This window comes from Rhipicephalus microplus, chromosome X (genome assembly GCF_043290135.1).
Source record: "Rhipicephalus microplus isolate Deutch F79 chromosome X, USDA_Rmic, whole genome shotgun sequence".
In the NCBI taxonomy this organism is placed as follows: Eukaryota; Metazoa; Arthropoda; class Arachnida; order Ixodida; family Ixodidae; genus Rhipicephalus; species Rhipicephalus microplus.
The window spans coordinates 414615733-414635140 of record NC_134710.1 but is presented as its reverse complement, the minus strand read 5'-3'; the positions used below and the strand labels follow the sequence as shown (position 1 = coordinate 414635140).

The following is a 19408-nucleotide window of genomic DNA, read 5'->3' as shown; positions in this document are numbered from 1 at the left end:
CGAGGAATGCACCTCCTGGATTTTTCACGTCTGATATTTCCCGGAGGAAATGATTTGTGTGACGCAAGAAGGACTCATTTGTGGGTGGTATGTTTTTGATTAAAGAACCAATATAACTGAAAATGGATTCCGGTAACGTTTCCGTGCTTGATATAATGGGTCTGCCAGGGTTTACCTCTTTATGGATCTTCGGCAGCATGTAAAAACAACCAGGCGCCGAATATACTGTAGTAGGTGCCTTTCGAAGCTTTGAATCAATGGCGTCTTTACGTGTGAGATCCTGTATGGTTGTTACAATGATCTTTTTGTGCTCGGTAGTAGGGTGCGAGTCGAGGTGTTTGTAGAATTGTTTGTCATTTAGTTGTCCCCTGCCTTCATTGATGTAGTCTGAGTTTTGTGTGCTGCTTTAATGACGAGATCTTCGCGGTTGCTCAACGCGAGTAGTGCCTCTCTTTGTTTCCTTAATATGCTATTAATACCTGATTTGTGCACATTGTACACATGTAGGGCATCTTTCTGAACCACTTCTACATATATAGATGCAGATGTCAATTTCTGTTAGCGTCTGGGGTTCATTGCCGTGTGATTACCCCCCAAAGTAGCAGGTTGTCTTTTTGGTGTTTAGCGAAGAAATATTCCTCCTATTGTAAATTTTGTGCGAAGTCGCCTAGTTCTTTTAGAAGCGTGAATTCATCGCACTTTCTATTGCCAGGCCACAATATAAGTCCGCATGATAGTACACTCAGTTGTTCGTTGCTAAGTTCTTTATCTCAAAGGTTAATAACGTTTGGTTCTTTGGAATGCGGGGGCAAATCTTTTTGAACAAGAGGTGGCTTGGAATTTTTACGTAATCTGCAGTGAGTATAGCTTCCCAGGCAGCACAGAAGGTTGGCCCAATATTGGGGATAGATCGGCATTGCCTGGCCCATGAACGGCCCAGTTTTCACAACGTACCGCCAAGATTGGCTGTGCCAGCCAAATAGAACGGCGACGTTGGACCAGCGTTGACAACGTACCCCCAATATTGGTTGTGCTAGCCGAATAGAACGGCTATGTTGGACCAGCATTAACAACATTCCGCCAATGATGGCTGTGCCAGTCTACTAGATTGGTTATATTGGGCCAGCTTTCAGAACTTTCCGCCCATATAGGGTGTGCCGGCCTATTAGAACAGACACATCGGGCCAGGTTGTACAAGTAGCAGCCAATATGGGCGGAGCCATCCAATAAGACTGGAATTATTGGCCCGCCGTTTGACCGTTATTGCCGGCGTCAGCTGAAAAGTCAACATCACGATGCCATAATATTAGAATATGAGCCAATTTCTGCGTCTGCTGCTTTTTGGCGCTGTTCTGGCCCCAATTCACGCGCCGATTTTTCAAGTTAGAGAGAGAGTAATATATGTGCCGGGCACGATATTAGAACTATCTTTTCGTCATTAAACCATGCCCCGCCACGGCGGTCTGGTGGCTAAGGTACTCGGCTGCTGACCCTTAGGTCGCGGGTTCAAATCCCGGCTGCGGCGGCTGCATTTCCGATGGCGGCGGAAATGTTGTAGGCCCGTGTGCTCAGATTTGGGTGCACGTTAAAGAACCCCAGGTGGTCGAAATTTCCGGAGCCCTTCACTACGGCGTCTCTCATAATCATATGGTGGTTTTAGGACGTTTAACCCCACATATCAATCAATCAATCATTAAACCATGCACAGCTCGTTGAAATGCATAATCGTTGGGTGAAGTTGTGCAAGGTAGACTTTTTAAGTGAGAAAAAATTACCGATCAAGTTTCTCTGTCAGACGTGACATCCGATGCGGTGCTATCCGTACGTATGACGAAGCTGCTGCGGATACCGCTGTCTTACGCGTGCATGTAGACGTCGAATATCTGACGCAAATCTTATCGTATCATGTGTCGGGCTAGCTATCTACGCGACCTATTCGAATCTGTTTTGCGTTCACAGCACAGTACGTGTTAACGGCACTTGCTGCTGCTTGACGTGTGGGAAGAGCGGGGGTCGTCAGTTGCGTTATGGTGACTGAATCATACAACATATGCAGTTGCCGTGATCTAACACACAGACGTGCGCACGCACGCACGCGCTATATTCATGCAACGACCACACGAATTCCTAACAACATCGCAGCGAACGGTGGGTAAGGTGTTGCGGAGTGTGTGGGCGTCGTAGGGCACCCTGTCGGTGCCCAGCTCGTTGCGAACGCGAATTTTGGCGTGGAACGCTTTTTTTATGTACTTTTTTTACGTGTGCCCAAAACGGTAGGCTGCGCGATACGAGCAGTACGACACACAAAAAAAGAAGAAACGTGAATGCATAGGGCAAATCGTTAATAACAAAAAAAACGCACGCTCACGCCACTGCAGGGGCGTGAGCGTGCGTGTTTTTTTGTTATTAACGAAGCACATGTGCTTCAATAAAACATGACAGCCAAGAATGATGAAGTATTCATTTACATACAAATTACTATGAGTTGCTGAAACTCACGCAAAAGAACATAATTTTCTTCCTTGGATATTGATCGAGTGCCCTGGAATTATGCCATGTGAATTTGACACATCAACAGTGCATTATGATTCCCACCATAAGGGGCCACAATCTTGGCAAGTAATAGAAGTACTCTTCCCACCTGATGTGCACCTAACGTAAAGAGGCCTTGTTTCTCAAGTTAGCAATATATATATATATATATATATATATATATATATATATATATATATATATATATATATATATATATATATATATATATATATAGCACATTACCACTGGAAAAATATACCAGGTGTAACCAGAAAAAGGCGCACCTGCAGTTTTAAAGTTTAAAAGAAGCAATGACAAGCCAACCATCCAAAATAGAACGCCCGAGAAAGGAGCATCAATCAGTATTACAGCAGCTAAAAGCCTGCTAACAGCTGAAGGTATTCAAGCTGCCCTTCCATTCAAGTATAGTGTACACTGAGAAAAGATACTGAAGATACACCATCAGCAAATGACAAAACCAAAACAGACAGAGCTTTCTCTTATAATACAAAAAGTCTTTAGCTGAGGAGGCAAATAAGTCATTCGCACACAATAAGTGCACAAAAAAAAAGCTGTCGCACGAGGCTGTCAGCGCTTAGACAACACAGGCAAAAATACAGTAGACTGAAGAAGGGAAAACCCATAGCAAAAGTTACCATACTCCTGAGTTCTTGCTTTGCGTGCAAATGAAGCTAGCGTGAAGTTGAACACTAGATTAAAGAACCACAATCAACATCTGGACGTCAATGCTTTAGGAATAATACAAAGTACTGAAGAAGCATGCAAAGAGCATTCCTGTGAAGGCAAATATAGAAAAAGACTGAAGGCTCTGTGGCCCTGAACAAGACAACACCACAACCAATCGAAGAGCCGTTCGGACACACCAGCAGTTCTGGCCAACACTAAAAAGTCACAAAAACATACCTTTAATGCCTTTTTTGCAAGAGAACTTCAAAAGAAATGTGTATACACCAATGCCAGAAGTATCGATGGAAGCTATTACTCATATTCAGCTCTTCATTGAAATACTGACAGAAGATACTTATACCTGGATGCTTAATTACTTTGGTACAACTCAAGAGCGTCGACGCCAAGTGGCAAAAAAATTATGGTGGAAGACTACAATGTGATCAAATGCACACGTCAACCACCAACCAAGGTCCTATGCTAGAGTGAATATCGCAAAAAATCTTGAACGCTTAATGTCACTGACTCATACTCAGCGTTCTCAATCAAAATCTTGACCTCCCACACAGCATATTATTTCAACAAACTGCCACCTCTCACCATGTCATGAAACAAGCTCGAGTATACACAAACCCTCCTCACCGTTAGGTAGTTAGATAGCTCCACTAGTGCGTCACTCTCGGAACACATAGACCAGGGCCGTAACTAGACGGGTAGTGAGGAGGTTCTGAGCCCCTGAAGTATTTTCATGCTCTGACTTTTCGTCAACAATAGCTTAATCTGGGCAAGTTGGTTCATCGTGGTTGTGTTCTAGTAACAGTGAGAGAAGTTCAGGAAGAGACAAAAAGGACAGGAAAGAGCACTGACTGCCAACTAAATTTTATTGAAGGTACTACGCCCACTTTTATACAGAGTACAAGAACAGTGCTCATGCACAACGACACATGTGAGACCATGATAATATAATTTTAACTGAGAAAAGAATACTCTCTCTCCGAATGGATGAGTGAAGGTATACTGATGCACTGATCCATGGCCTTCCTGACAAGAAAATGCTTTCACATTCCTCTCTTTCATTTCTTGTTCTTGCTTTTTTCAAAAACAGTGTTTTATGAAACATAGAACTGCACTTACATTCTTTACAGTGTATGGCCATGCGACTACCATAGCCATTCTTAACATTTTAAGCATGCTGTCTTGCTCGAACATTGGGGCATTGCCCAGTTTCTCTTATGTTTACGTTTCCACATGTCAATAGTATCTCATACACAACATTATATTGGCATTCAGTATACCTATTCTCGTGACGAATGGTGAAATAATGGCTATTCCTGTTGCTCTTTAGTACACACACTTTTGAAAACTTGCAAGGGATGGCAAATAACCAGATAAAATCATGTCGGCTCGCTATTTTATTTATATTGTGAAATACCTTATGTACGTACGGTATAGCATGCAAAGATCTTTGGTCATTCTGTTTTTATTTTGGTCCTGTTTTGTTTAACTTGACTTTCTGCAGGAGGGTTTAGCACAGGGGTGTGACGGTGCTGTTGGGATATTCAGCATCCTTTAGTCTTTTAATCTGGTTTTTAAGGCTTACCTCATCCTTGTGCTCACATCACTTCTGAAGGGTGGCCTCAATGCACGTGGTGGCAATTCCTCTGTGTAAATTGTGTAATTGTGTAATTATGTGTTATGATGTACTAAAAAAGATGTCCCGAGAATCAGAATAAGTGACAGTAGTCAAAGTTTTTGTCACTGCCTTTATACAAATACCAGTTTATTTGTTGCCTCCTGCAGTATTTTAGGGCCTCTTATATATATAGGATGTTTTCTCACTTTTATTACATTTTTGTATTGATGATGCCATATGCTCAGGAGGTAGAATGTCATTATGTTCTTTCTGATAACTTCTAGCTTCTGAGCAAAGATAATGTTTCAGAAAAATGAAAAAAGGCTAGCATAATATTAAGACATGGGAAGAAAGCAGCCTTTATCAAAAAATGAATGCATTAGTTGGGAATGAGAAAAAAGATGGATGACAGGTCAGTAATGTCAATTAATTTATATTAGGACACATGAAATGTAGCAGAGGCTGGCAGGTGATTAGTTCCAATAAGATCTAGAAATTATCAGCCATAATATGAAATTGGCTCATACAGGACAGGGAACATTGATTGGGCTTCCACCCTGCAGTGGACATAATATAGGCTTAACGCTAACAATGAGCAAAGCCTATGAAATTAATGCTCCATGAAATGAGCAGTACTGCACAGATTGCTGTGCTAGACTTCCCATTTTGCATGTTTTTACCAGCTTATCCTGCTCGCTGTTCAGACACAAAGCTTCACCAGAAAAACAATGTTATACTTGGTGAGGATAATGCCAGTGAATCCAGTGTTTTATCTACACCTTTCCTTGCTTAAGTCTTCCTCCAAACTATACGATTTTTCTTGGAAATGTTCTGCTTACAGCACACCAACTGATCAAGTGAAACAACTTTATTGGGGTCCTGCAGGACGCACCCTAGTATGCAATCACCTTTTCACTTCACGTTACAACATACTGTTGGTAAATATATTCTCTGGCAGGGTACAGAAGTGCATGCACTGAGCTAGCTTGTGCAGCGCGGTCTATTCCAGAAAGCTGAACCTATGTTTGGTACAGAATTTTGTAACCACACGATGCATGTACAGATTAAATGTGGCCACACATAGCAACTTCTGAGCTTTTTTATGAAATGATCTCGCAGTATCTGAAAACATTTGTTTGTTTGTTTACTTCATAGGTCCCAGTCCTAGTATGCAATCACCATTTCACTTCACGTTACAACATACTGGTGGTAAATATATTCCCTGGCAGGGTACAGAAGTGCATGCACTGAGCTAGCTTGTGCAGCGCGGTCGATTCCAGAAAGCTGAACCTATGTTTGGTACAGAATTTTGTAACCACACGATGCTTGTACAAATTAAATGTGGCCACACATAGCAACTTCTGAGCTTTTTTACGAAATGATCTCGCAGTATCTGAAAACATTTGTTTGTTTGTTTACTTCATAGGTCCCAGTGAAATATTTCTCTTGTTCCTCTCATTGAATAATGGCATTTGGTGTGACTAAGGTGTTCCTAATGCCTCACTATGAGATCAGAAATACGATTCTCCTTGAAATTGCTTCACAAGCATTTCCTAAGATATTGAATGACACTGCTTGCACATGTACAAACATTTGCTAGTTTTATTGAGGGTTGATGATAAAGGGAATCAGTTGGTGCATCCAAGCCGGACAGAGATTGACTGGCCCTGAAAAGGGCCGTTTAGTTATATATCTTGCAGCTTGTTCTAAATAGACAGGGCTTCATTCTGTAGAAATGGTAACTCATCACACTGGTTCCCCAGCATGAAGAACATAACTTGATGCTAACACTGACTCAGATGTTCTGAAATGTCATAGAGGGTACATGAAGGCTGGGTACATGAAGGTTGCAGTTATACTAACTGTACAGTCAGCATGCTTGTGTAATATGTGCATAGCTGCATCAAAGCCACGTGTGAGAATTGCGTGAACAACTGAAAATCTCAATGGTAGCATAGCTTAATAAGTCTGTCATCCCTTTTTTGCCAGTTTCCAATATCATCCTTCCATTTTCATGCATCTTCTTTCAATATATCTGGGGTTTTCATTCCCAAAACCGCGATATATTAATGAGAAGCAAATTTTGAACATCTGGTGTTCTTTACTATCTTCACTTGTTTGCAGTGCAACACCAGAAACACAGGACAGGGAAGGAGCAAAAGAGAAAGAAAAGACAAAGCCGACTCTGAAAAAGACGGCACTGACATCATGACACGCACATGTCGTGATGTAAGCTGCCCAAAGAGTGGCCTCCCGTGAGAATAGTGAAGAATTGGGAATAGGATCTACCAGTAAGAGCTTTGTGTGCAATTCACAAACAGTGAAAAAGATCCACCAGGGGTGAACCACAGGTACATGGTGCACTCTGGTTGAGAGAGAGCAGAGTAAAACAGATGTGCCAGACAGGAGATTATAAATGGTTTTGTCTGGAGCTGGTGCCAGACCGAGCTCTGATTAAGCGTAAGGGAGTATTGAGCGCCAGGCCAATCTGATCCCATTCCTGTGATGGGGTGCAATGTGATGACAGGTGGGAATTCCATTTTTTTTTTCCATGGGTTTAGGGAAATAATTTTTCAGGGATCAGATGGAAATACCTCCGACATACATACTAACATGCTTATTCTTGGGCGTAGTCATGCCTAGCCACCAGATGGGGAGAAAAAGGAATGTTTCCCAAAATGTGCGATAAAGTGTTTGGTGCTACGCCTTGACGGAAGTATTGATAGGTGCTTTGGAAACCGGTACGCCATTTCTGTAATTGTGAAATATGCAACTGCATGTGCCACTGCTAGGGATAGCGTGACACTCCCAGCCATTTCGGGGTAAGCCGTTTTAATCTACATGAAGATGTTAATGAGCCCGTTCTCCATCACAGCAGTAGCTGTGGCCATTCCTTCAACTAGGCCTACTGCAGCGCCAACAAAATGTCTGCATGAATTTAGCACTAGTACCGTACATAATAATCAGCACGTGCCTTGGGTTCACTTCGATGGTGTTCTGAATTCATCTTGCGTGACAATGGTTTAAGTCGCACGCCTGCCTTAACCATTACTGCAATAAGAGACCATGATTTATCGTCACGCATGGTGTCGCTTAGCTCAGTCTTCAGTGTTCGAAGCAGGTTCCGCCTTGTGAGTGCCTGAGAGAGGCACAAGAGTTGATTTCTGCTCTGTGTTTCTATAATTCTCTAGCCTGTATTACACAGGAAGCGGATAGTGCTGGTGTGCGTCAGCTGCCTCGGTGCACTCTCAACCGCCTGCCTGGTAAGACTGATAGCTCATTCTATCAGCGCCTTGTCGTACTCCCTCCTCACACTGCGACATGTCCTCCACTGGGAGGACATGATGACGGAACAAGATGATACGACGCCCAAAACCGCAATGTTTGCAAGCCACAACCCGAGCAAACAATTCAACGGTGAGGCCAGAAAATCTACCTGACTAGGCCTGAAGCAACAAGCCAGAGGCCAGAGAGCATATTCTTGGCTGGATAGATGGATAGATGTGGCTGTACCCTTTAGATCGGGCGGGGGCAAATGCCACCTAGCCGTAATGCTTAGTGAACTAAGCACTAGATTTTTTTCCCCCTTTAAATAGTAAAGTTGGACGGGTACTTTGAAGTGAAGGGTTTAATTTTCAATCGTGCCTTGACTTTAGCCACCAATCAGATAACCTCCTTCTAGTTAAGTCTACCCGCTCAAAGTCTATTTTGCCCTCCCTGTCCCTAAACACCAGTGCTTTGAAAAACTCTGCGCCATCATCTTAAACTATAAGGTGAAACCCTTTACAGAGCATTGTCAAGTGTTCAGCAGTTTCTTCTTCCTCTTCACACGCACTGCATACTGTGTCTACCTCTTCGTATTTGGCCCGATATGTCTTGGTTCGCAATACTCTCGTCCTGGCCTCAAACAGTAGAGAACTACCCTGAGTATTATCATAGATCCTTTCTTTGGCAATTTCCTGCTTAAACGTTCGATAGATCTCTAGTGCGGACTTCTTAATCATGCCAATTCTCCACATGTCAGTCTCCGTTTCCTGCAGTTCCTTTTTAACCGATAGTTCTTTCTGGTTTGGCCACCTGCTGTTTTCTAAGTATTTACCAGTCAATTTCCGTGTTCGCTTCCTCCATTTTGTATCGACATTCTTCATGTACAAGTAGCTGAAAACCTTCACAGCCCAACGCTCCTCCCCCATTCCTCTCAATCGCTTCTCAAATTTTATCTTGCTGTTAGCTTCCCTGCCATCAAATGATGTCCATCCCATGTCACCTTGTACTCCCTGGTTTGGTGTATTCCCGCGAGCTCCTAAAGCAAGCCTACATATTTCACGTTGCCTAATTTCTAATCTTGCTTGAACTTCTGACCTCATGCACAAGACCGCGTTGCCGAACTTCAGCCCAGGAACCATGACCCCTTTCCATATTCCTCTCACAACATTATACCTATTGTAATTCCACAGTGCCCTATTTTTCATCACTGCTGCATCCCTGTTATCTTTAGTCGTCACGCATATTTCGTGTTCCCTCAGGTACTCGGTCCCATTGCTTATCCATATGCCCAGTTATTTGTATTTATCTGTTATCTCTAGCGTGACTTTCTGTATTCTAAGCTCATTACCTTTGTTATAATTAAAAATCATGACTACTGATTTTTCCTAACTGAATCTAAAATCTAACCTATCTCCCTCATTACCGCAGATGTCCATCAACCTCTGCAAATCTTTCTTGTTGTCGGCCATTAGCACTATATCACCTGCGTAGATTAATGCTGGTAGTGCCTGATCAATGAGTTTTCCTTGTTTGACTAAAGAGAGGTTGAAGCCAAGTCCACTTGCCTCTAATTTGGCCTCTAATCCTTGTAGGTACATCATGAATAAGAAGGGTGACGGTGGGCACGCCTGCCTAAGTCCACGTTTCACCACTGTGGGCTTAGATACCTGTTTTTCCCACTTTTTAACTACCTTGTTAGTTTTATAGATTTCCTTTAAACGATTAGTGACTCCATCTTTTACACCCAGTGTGTCTAGTATTCCCCACAAGTCCTCTTGAACCACGCTATCGTACGCTCCCTTGAATTTCTGCAGGCCGGTAGGAAGCTTCACAGCGCAGCGCCTGATCTTGTGAAACGGCGCAGCCATGCAGGCAGGGCATTCAATCCCCTCCCTATTTTTTGCATACTACTGTCCTTGTGTACATCGTAGAACACATAACAGTAATGATAGCAAACAGATCATTGATTCGGGTAGGCTTGGTGTTTTTATTTAATATGGAACAACGAGGAAGCTGCTGAAGCCCGTGCCCGTATACAGCTGCTTTATATGGAGATGAAACTTTACCGAAAAAAAAATGTAATGATAAACAGTAGGCTCATAACAAACAACATTTCTCTGAGGGTGCATGGAATATATGTCCCATGCAAGGCTATGCATTGCAGTTCTTACTGCATTTATTATGTACACGTACTGCAGGGCATGCAAGTGTATGCAGACATACGCTGACGAAATGACATTTTTTGCTACATACAAACGTGCACCGCACCAAATAAGACGCACGTGTTTGTATAGTCAGGGAACACTCGTGAATATTGATGAAATCACACAGCTGGCTTACAGTATAAAACAAACACAATTGCGAACAATAAAATGCGACGCTGTTTAAAGAGGCGGACCCAGGTTACGAGGAGAATTATCAGTATGGCATACACACCACGTGTCAAGCTTTTGCAACATCTAAAGAGACTAAATATGGAAAGTTGCCTTTGTAAGTTAAAATGACAGTACCAAATGGAGAAGCCACACGAGAGAACAATTCATCGTGGGCTAAAGAATGTGTTTTAAATATTATACACAGCTTTGCAAAATAATATCGACGAGTTTTCGTCTAGGTGTGGGAAGTGTAGGCCTGATAAAATGCGATGTTGCTTCAGAGCCTTCCTTTCGTAATATTGCAATTTTATTCAACTCTCTCAAACGCGGCACCGTAAATTTCTACTGGGTGCTCGAACACGGCAAGCGGGTCGCGAGGCAAAATCTTTGTAACATTTTATTACCGAAACAGCGATAGTAGCAATGCTTGAGCTGCACTTGCTGTTTTCTAAACTGTAACCTCCTCAATCTCATCACTGTGATCAGGAAACAGAGAGGAAAAGTAAAGCAGTAGTACGTACAGAAATATTAAATTTCAAGCCCTTTAGCAATATCATCTAAACAAATTGCCAGTTTACTGTTGAATTCTCGATGGAAACAAACAGCTGATCAGGGACGCAAGCTTGGCTTGGCACTGGCTTGGCCGTTCATACAGAGCCAAAAGCCGCTGCAGGAAACTGGCATCGTATTGAGACAAAATATTTTATACATTTTTGTTTTCTTTGTTTCATTTCTCTAATTGCTCTTGTGATGGCGTGGACCGCGCTTCGTGATCTCATGTACCGGCGCACTGTTTTTAAGTTTAGTATGGCGCACGATAATACATGATTGCGTGCTTTAATTTAAAAATGTTCGCGAGTATGGCAGCAACACTGCAATGTCGGGAAGAGGATAGTAGTAGAACCAGTAGCAGCTGCATGCCCGGGTGGAGCGACTGATGCCCAGATTGAGGAATGTCAAGCCGATGCCTTTTGTGTTGGCCGTTCTGGCAGTCCTGCCGACTTTATAGAAAGAGACGACCCCGTCGCTTGTCCTCTTCTCTTTTCCTTCGGGCTTCAGCGACAACATTGACGGACGACGTGTTCGACTTCACCGTGCACGTGAGTATAGGTTGGTTTTTCATTCGAGTGAATTCTTGTTCAGATTTGCAACTTGTCGACTTCATCCTGATCACCTGTCACCGGCAAGTCGCATACGTGTGATATTTAGGTGAAATAAATGATAATGCACATTTTCTGCTCCATTTGCGTGACTTAGCTACACCAGGACATGAGGTAAAGCCTTTGTCGCCTAGCCACTAGCAGGCAAGATCGATCACTCGCATCCTTCAGTTCACGAATCAACGCGCCTGCCTTAAAATTAGTAAGCTGCTCGCAAAAAAATCTTACCGAGGCAATTTTGTTTTCTGTGAACAATGCACCGCAGATTTGTCTTGAATAACAAAAAAAAACTTGAAAAATAAATGTCGCGACCTTTTAGAAAACGCCGTGTCTAAGAGCTAGACGCGGCATTTTGTAAAAGGCTCATTAAATTCAGTATTTTTTCGTAGTTTCTGCTTGAAATTATTATTGTCTATGAATTTCATGGCCCAATCTTTCACTTTGGCTGAAAATCTCGGCGGCAAAAACTTTGTTCAGTGTCCCTTTAAGGGCAGGTGTAGATGCCATCATTTCAGTCGCAAATCTTTTTGCTAGTCGGTCGGCTGGTTAACAATAAGTGTACTAACTAGAGTTCCAGATTTCATCAGCAACATATCATCATGGCTTCATCAGATGCTGCATTATATACATTCTATCCTCGTTTTTAAATAGGGGTACCGTATGGCCCACTGTTACAGGAAACAAGCGAGCTCATAAACAGTGAGCCATGTGGTGCTAACTGGCAGCGAGGCTTGTGAATGGGACGCATGCACATAGAATCGGGGTGCGCCCAGTTTTGTCTGCCATTTCTCCGCCTGTACGCATGACAGCATTGGAAAGCGCATCCGTATTTTAGCTGCGCAATTTATCTAGCCCAGTGCCTCCTGCTTCAGGGATTTCCTGTGAGCACAAAAAATTCATGATTTTAATCGTTGCTGCAGTGTTTTGCAAGTTGTCACTGTAAAGCACATCATATTTTTTGCATAATGCTCGCTGCAACTAGCAAGTTTCGATGACTCAAAATGCTGTTCAGGTCTGATGTAGCAAACATTTTAAGCTCGTCCTCGTGACCATGAAATCTTGGTTTATTAAGTAATGGAAGGCAGACTTGCCATCAGTTGATTTACAGTGTGAAAATAAAAAGTGCAAATGACCGTGCCTCGCAAGTAAGCCCCGAGAGCATGAGCAGAGAAGTAGCAAATGAGGATGCTCATGCGCTGCATTTCCAAATCTCACCAGCACTAATGCTTGACGGACTGCTGGCCACGCACTAGCGTGTTCTTTCTGAAACAGGCCTTTGGCCCTGTAAGCAAGTTCTTGAAGGGCATAAGTAAAACGTAGAATGGGCCCCCTAAATGCACCCATCCTTAAATCATTGGGCTTATGAATTAGTGCCCTTTTCAAAATACAACTATTCTGAGCAATAAATTGTGACAGAACAGTGCACGAAGTTTAAAAATGGGAAAAAAGTATTTAAATGTCCCCTTTATACATAGTGTTCTTGTGATGTCACTTCTGCCGTTGTCGCCCTCTCCCGCCATGCCCGGGTAACTCCCTGGGTACCTACAGCAGTTCACGTGCTGCAGTGCGGTTTGTTGGGGGCTCGTCATCTGTTGCTGTGAACGATGTGGAAGGATTGTGATTTTTTGTTGTCTTACTTTAACGAGCTCATTGGATTAGGAAGGCTTCGCTCGTTCACTCGATACAAGACCAGATAATCAAGATGTGCGACACATACACCAGCCACGGCGTACACCGGCTGCCCGCCACAACCTATGAGGGCCTATTATCTTGCTTTCACTACAAATTACCTGGCCCAAAAACAAGTGAAAGCTCAAAATCTCTCGAGCCGCAATTTTAAGAGTGGATGTGCGAAGCGCAGCAGCTCCCATCGAAAACTAGTCGTGCAGAGCTAGGCAAGTTTACAAGAGATATAATATTATGAATATATTGTCACGGCCTACGCCACCAAAGTAGCAATGCCACCCCCCCCCAAGTGTTTTAAACAATGCTGATGTTGAGCTTGAGCCTCTTTGATTGCAATTTGTGGAAATAGTCCAGGAAAATATTATACAAGGCAGATAGCGACTTTGCGTGGTGTGTGCCGCGGTAATGCCAGTCATCACTTTATTTTTCGCGTATGCTTTAACTCACTTTTCACTTTGTATTTTGTTTTTGTTGTACGCTAATGTACAGTGGAGTCACTGAACATGATAGAGACCGTGTATAGAATTAATTGACTAATTAAAAAAAATCCTGACGCCCTACAACCGATCGGCTATACTTCAAAGTGAACAAATATTGTTTCCCATTCTTTATAGTTTGTTTCAATGCAATACCAAATCTCCGCGATCGCCATCACGATTTTAACCGCCTTCCTCGCCATCATGGTTTTAACTGCGGACAAGTTGGTATGTACAGTATCTTGGTAAGCTATATCTGTTTGCAGGTAAATACTTGGCTATGGCACTTACCCGTAATAAAGTGTCACCTGAAGATGCAAATATTGCAAAGTTTTTTCAAGTAGCTTTTGTTAATCTGCACCAGCCAAATACGCTGGTACTTTTAGGAAAATCACAATGTGCGTTCTCAATTTTAGCTTATAACTTTCAGCGAAGAAACACCCTAAGCTCTGCTCCCTCTGCGTGGACTACTAAATCAACTTGCCTCACTAGCAGCTCATAATTTCTCAAACTTGCATCAAGAGGCAAAACTAAACGGGTGCAAGCACTAGGAGACAACATGGCAGTTGTAGGCGATAGATTCGGTTGGTGCCCGGGCATGTTGTTGGCGCATTTCAGAACTGACGAAAAGGCGCTGCGAGATCCACGTGCACACTTTGTATAGTTGCTGTATTGGACAGCAAACTTTTTTTCTTATCTGGGCAGTTTTATTAAAGGAAGCTTCATCATATGGCGTGATAAATGAAGCGAATCCACATGTTGAACCACATCATAGCCTCGCTGTGCTTTTGTACTTTTTTTAGCTCGCAAAATTTATTTGTACATATAAGTGACAACTTGCCAGTAATAAGGCAGCACTCGTTTCTTTACCATATGATCATCTCCGGTGTGCTGCTGCCTCAATATTTCAAATTCTAAGCATTTACACCATTGTATGCTAACTTTTCCTTCAAAGTGAGACAAGCCACATGTGTATCGTAGATTAAGAAGCATGCCAGTTTCACGTACTTGCAAGGTAAACATCAGAAATGCACAGTTGATCAAAAATACTAGTTTAATGTTACATCTACATAGCAGAGCACCTGTGGCACCTCGGGAACAAGATAATGCCACATATGTTACAACAGATAATTAAAAAAAGACAGGGGACGTGCCGTGAACAAATAGAAACAAAAATAAAATGGCACGTGGCAGCGAGCGAAGGCGGCAAGGAGGGAGAGCCCGTGGGACTGCAGCGGATGAACGTAGGGTGTGTGTCTAATATGTGGAAGAAAAAAAAATTCAAAATTTTGGCGACTGAAATGAGGGTGACTTAGTGAGTGCGCTCATGACGAGAGTAAACACGGTTATTATTTTTTTTCGAATCTCTTTTGAAAGCCACGAAAAATCTGTATGTGGTGCAGCCTAACAGAAGGTCCGTGAAGGCAAATTATGAGTTCGTCGTTGTACAAAGGCCTATTTTTTTTTTTCATGCGCACCATCCTCGCCGCGGTGGTCTAGTGGCTAAGGTACTTGGCTGCTGACCCGCAGGGTGCGGGTTCGAATCCCGGCTGCGGCGGCTGCATTTCCGATGGAGGCGGAAATGTTGTTGGCCCGTGTGCTCAGATTTAGGTGCACGTTAAAGAACCCCAGGTGGTCTAAATTTCTGGAGCCCTCCACTACGGCGTCTCTCATAATCATATAGTAGTTTTGGGACGTTAAACCCCACATATCAATCAATCAATCATGCGCACTATAAATAGTGCTCAAAATTTAATTGCATATGTTGTTTTCATCCTGGCTGTATTCCGTGCTGTTTATGATGTAAAAAAAAAGTAGCACGCTGAAGGGTGCTGCTTTTGGGCAACAGTTGACAATGGCGGGGTGCATGAATGCGGAATACTGCCGCTTACACTCAAATCACTGTTGTGGTCACCTCCCACTGTTTGCAGCATGTGTTGTGTATACACAGCTGCATATTTCCTAGCTAGAAAAATTTGATTTTAGGTGTTTCACGCCATTTTTCATGTAACTATTCCACAATTACACACACTGATCAGCAGGCTTTCAATTGCGCTGAAGGACACAGGTGCCATGAAATTCATAGTCAATTCTTTCAAGAAACCGTATGTAAAGGCTGAAGCTTCATGCGTACATACACACACACACACACACCATATTGTTTTTTGTACTTTATGAAAGCTGCGAAGGTCTCATGTGCCTCCAAGCGTAACCTGTCTTATTTATTCTCCATCACCGCAAAAGTTTTGTGAGTTTCAAATAAAGCTACTTTGCGCATGGCCACGTTTGGGTAATTTTTTGTGTAGGTGTTATTTGAGCAGCCTACAGTGTTTACTTTATAAGCCTGTATGTATATGTTGCATTATAAGGATGCAGATTGTGTGTGGCTGTACAATATAGATGAAGTGTAAAAATTAAGTGTGTCTATTGTAGTGTTCTTGCAACCAATCTTACCCCCGTATGCTAGAACGTCCCTTTACTCAACGCTTCACCTTCACTTGAGATGGCTGATGGGAGCGCCGTCTCTGTAGCTAAGCAGAGAAAGTCGCTGCATGTCAGCTCGAGTAGCGCAGCATCGCTTTCAAACGAGCAGCGGCACAGTGCTCAACTCTGTCAAGTGAAGGGTGAAAGTCGAGTCGGGGAGCGTTTATGAATATGGGGTTTAGTTTTGTTGTCTTGTTAACCTGCCATTAACACTGTATTGATGCTACTTTGCTCTAGCTGTACAGTGCTCTCCAAGGCACAAGGAGGCACCGCAGGGGGAAGGCTCGGAGCAAACCATGCGTGAGTTTCCTTTCATTGTTACACTATGCACGTATTAAGTGATAGACTTTAATGTATGCTATTTGTATTGTGCAAGTTTTTTGGGGACATACAACTTCCAACACTTATATGTTCTGACGAAAATCACGCAAGAATGAGAGAAGCTTGTGCAAAAATTATGCAAGAGTGTAAGAAGCTTTTGCAGAAGTCTGTGAAATGAAGTTTTGAAAATTTGTGGCAATGTGTCATTGTAAAGTGGTCAACAGTCTTGCTCAGCATGCTTGACTGCAGGGCTCCCGGCTGCACAGGCGCATATACGGAGTGCCTGATGCATGATGGGCCAAATGTCAGCCTGCACACTGGTGCCTCTTATCCCCGTTTGTCTGTTACATCAGTGTCTCTTGTAAAGGGGATCAATTGTGCTACCTTTTTTTTCGAATGTAATGAGTTCTTTTTCCAGATTATTGTTGTTTTAATTTTAAGGTAGAGCCTCACATTTCAGTCAAACACTGAAGATTCTATTTTTCCTTCTAGATGCTATGAAGTCACTCCTTGTGTTACTATAGAGTGAACACTGTTATGAGAAAAGCTACTTTATGGAGTTAACTCACTCCATATTGACTTAACACACAGAATTGGTGAAAACTACACTCCATTCCAGCTGCATTAGGAATAATATTCATTTGCATACTTCTGTTTCTTTTGTTTGTTTGTTGGCTGGAGGTTTAGAGTATAGGGAGGCCAGAGGGCACTGTGTAGTCTTTCTTCATCTTCCCAATTTTGTGAACATCAATTGATAGGCGTATGGAAAGCAGCCAGCATGCTGAAACAGCAGTGCAAGCATGCAAGATGTTCACCATTGCATGCAGTCAGTTGCTGTGAGCAACCTACTGCATACAATTAACTGCGAGTGGTGAACTAACGCTGCACTATGTGTGCCTCCTGGAAAGCTGCAATGGTAAAGTGCCACAATCGTATAGTAACATGGATAAAATTGCAATTTGTTTGTTGAATAATTTTGCAACAAAATCAATGGAGTTTTGGATAAATTTGTGTATCTGCCTGGTTCATCAAAGCTACAGAGTCAAATGCGGTATATACTCGCGTATTATGTGTACTTTTTTTGTCGATCCGGTTATGTGCGAAGCTAGTAGGAATCGCTGGCCTAAAAGCCCAACTGGGAATATATGTTGCAGGCGCTGTCACAGCTGTCTCAAAGCGGATTGTCATTTGTTTGCTAAGCCTGTTCAAATGCCCCCATTTTCTTGAAGTTCTTCCGAACATTGCTCACAAAAACCAGTTCTCACGACAGGGTTATACCAGAGAACATAAGTACTCTCCTATAATTGTCGGGAACCCAACGCAAAGTAAGATGCAGACAAGGAAGCGCGATGCCAACACAGTGCTGTGTGTGTCGCCCTTCATGTGTGTGTGTGTCCATTCCTTGTCCCAGTCTTCTATTGCGTTGTGTTCCCTCCGATATCTAACCAACACACCCAAGCTTCTATGCTAAGTCTTATTCAACGCACTCTTCTGCTGGCTCCCATACTGAATATTGCATGTCGAAGAACTCCACGCTGATGTGCTTAGCGGTAGCACATTTTCAGTTTTCTTCGGTAAGCTTTATAACAGCAATCTGCCTCGTATATAATTATTGTAGCCTATCACAAGGAACGGTAAAAACGCTATGGCCAGATGGCGAAACCGAAAAAAAAAAGAAAATGAGTGCGAAAACCTGCCTCATCTAGTTGATGTGACAGGTCCTTGCACACGTTCAACATCTGTGCTGTGTCTCGGCAATACATTCTTGCCGTGGAAGAGGTGGGAAGATAGGAGGCAAACCTTTAGGCATTTCGGACTACACATAAACAGGTTTTGGTTTTCAAGTTCGATATTCTAGGGAAAGCATAAAAGTTCATGGAAGAAAGGACCTTGCACTCAGTCCATTTTGTGTAAGACTGCGCTCGCCTGCTCGACAAGAGATGTGCCTGACCAGAGCATCATGAAGTCAAATGTGTCTGTGTGTGTGCTGGCAAGGTGGCTCGGGCTGGTTGGGGAGGGCAAAGTATGCGAGCAAAAAGTTTCTTGTAGTAAAGCAGGCTGGCTAATTATACTGGTGAGCAAATTATGTGAGGATGCAAATTGTGCGAGTAAATATGGTATGTACTCTTGTATGTTTCAGCTCTGTTGCTACGGATCGTGCGGACCCAACTTGGCATCCGGCAGCAACAAAGAGAGGTTCTGCAGGAGGTGCGACAGCTGAAGCACTAGGTACGGCTCTTGTCCGTGCCTCAGCACGCCCAGTCAGCACAGCGCCCTTCTGACCTTCCCCAGCTGCCTGCTGGTACAATTGGAGAAGTGGGGGCAGCAGAGGCAGCTGTGCAGAGTAAAGCTGTGGCTGCGGCTTTGGTGTATATTTCTTGATTTTTAATATGCCTATGTAACATGCAGAAATTTAGTATTGCTTTAAGGTACTGTGTTTCGGGAAACAAACTAGTCAGGTTATCTCATGAGCCACTGTACTACAGTCGAATATGAATAGTTCGTATTCAAAGAGGCCAGAAAATTTGTTCAAATTAAAAGAAGCTCAAAATAATGAAAGTTACCGTAATTACTTGAATCTAACACACACCTTTTTTCCGGTTAAGAGAGTTCATAAATCGCATGTGCGTTAGAATCGAGTACGAAAAAAAAATGAATATGGTTATTCTATTGCCATCGCCACTTACAAAATGGCCGCCCCCTACGTGCGTCGGCATGGCGCGTCGGTCATTTCTGCCTATGTGTTTCCCATGCGCGGCACTTCATGCGTACGCTGAGGAGTTC

At 43.0% G+C, this 19408-nt stretch overlaps 1 long non-coding RNA gene across 1 annotated transcript; it reads left to right on the top strand.

The window, feature by feature from the left end:
• Positions 1 to 11240: 11240 nt before the first annotated feature.
• Positions 11241 to 18853, top strand: LOC142777425 (uncharacterized). Its single transcript, XR_012888080.1, has 3 exons — positions 11241 to 11597; positions 16541 to 16603; positions 18765 to 18853. It is a non-coding gene; the product is annotated as an uncharacterized LOC142777425 (long non-coding RNA).
• The last annotated feature ends 555 nt before the right edge of the window (positions 18854 to 19408 follow it).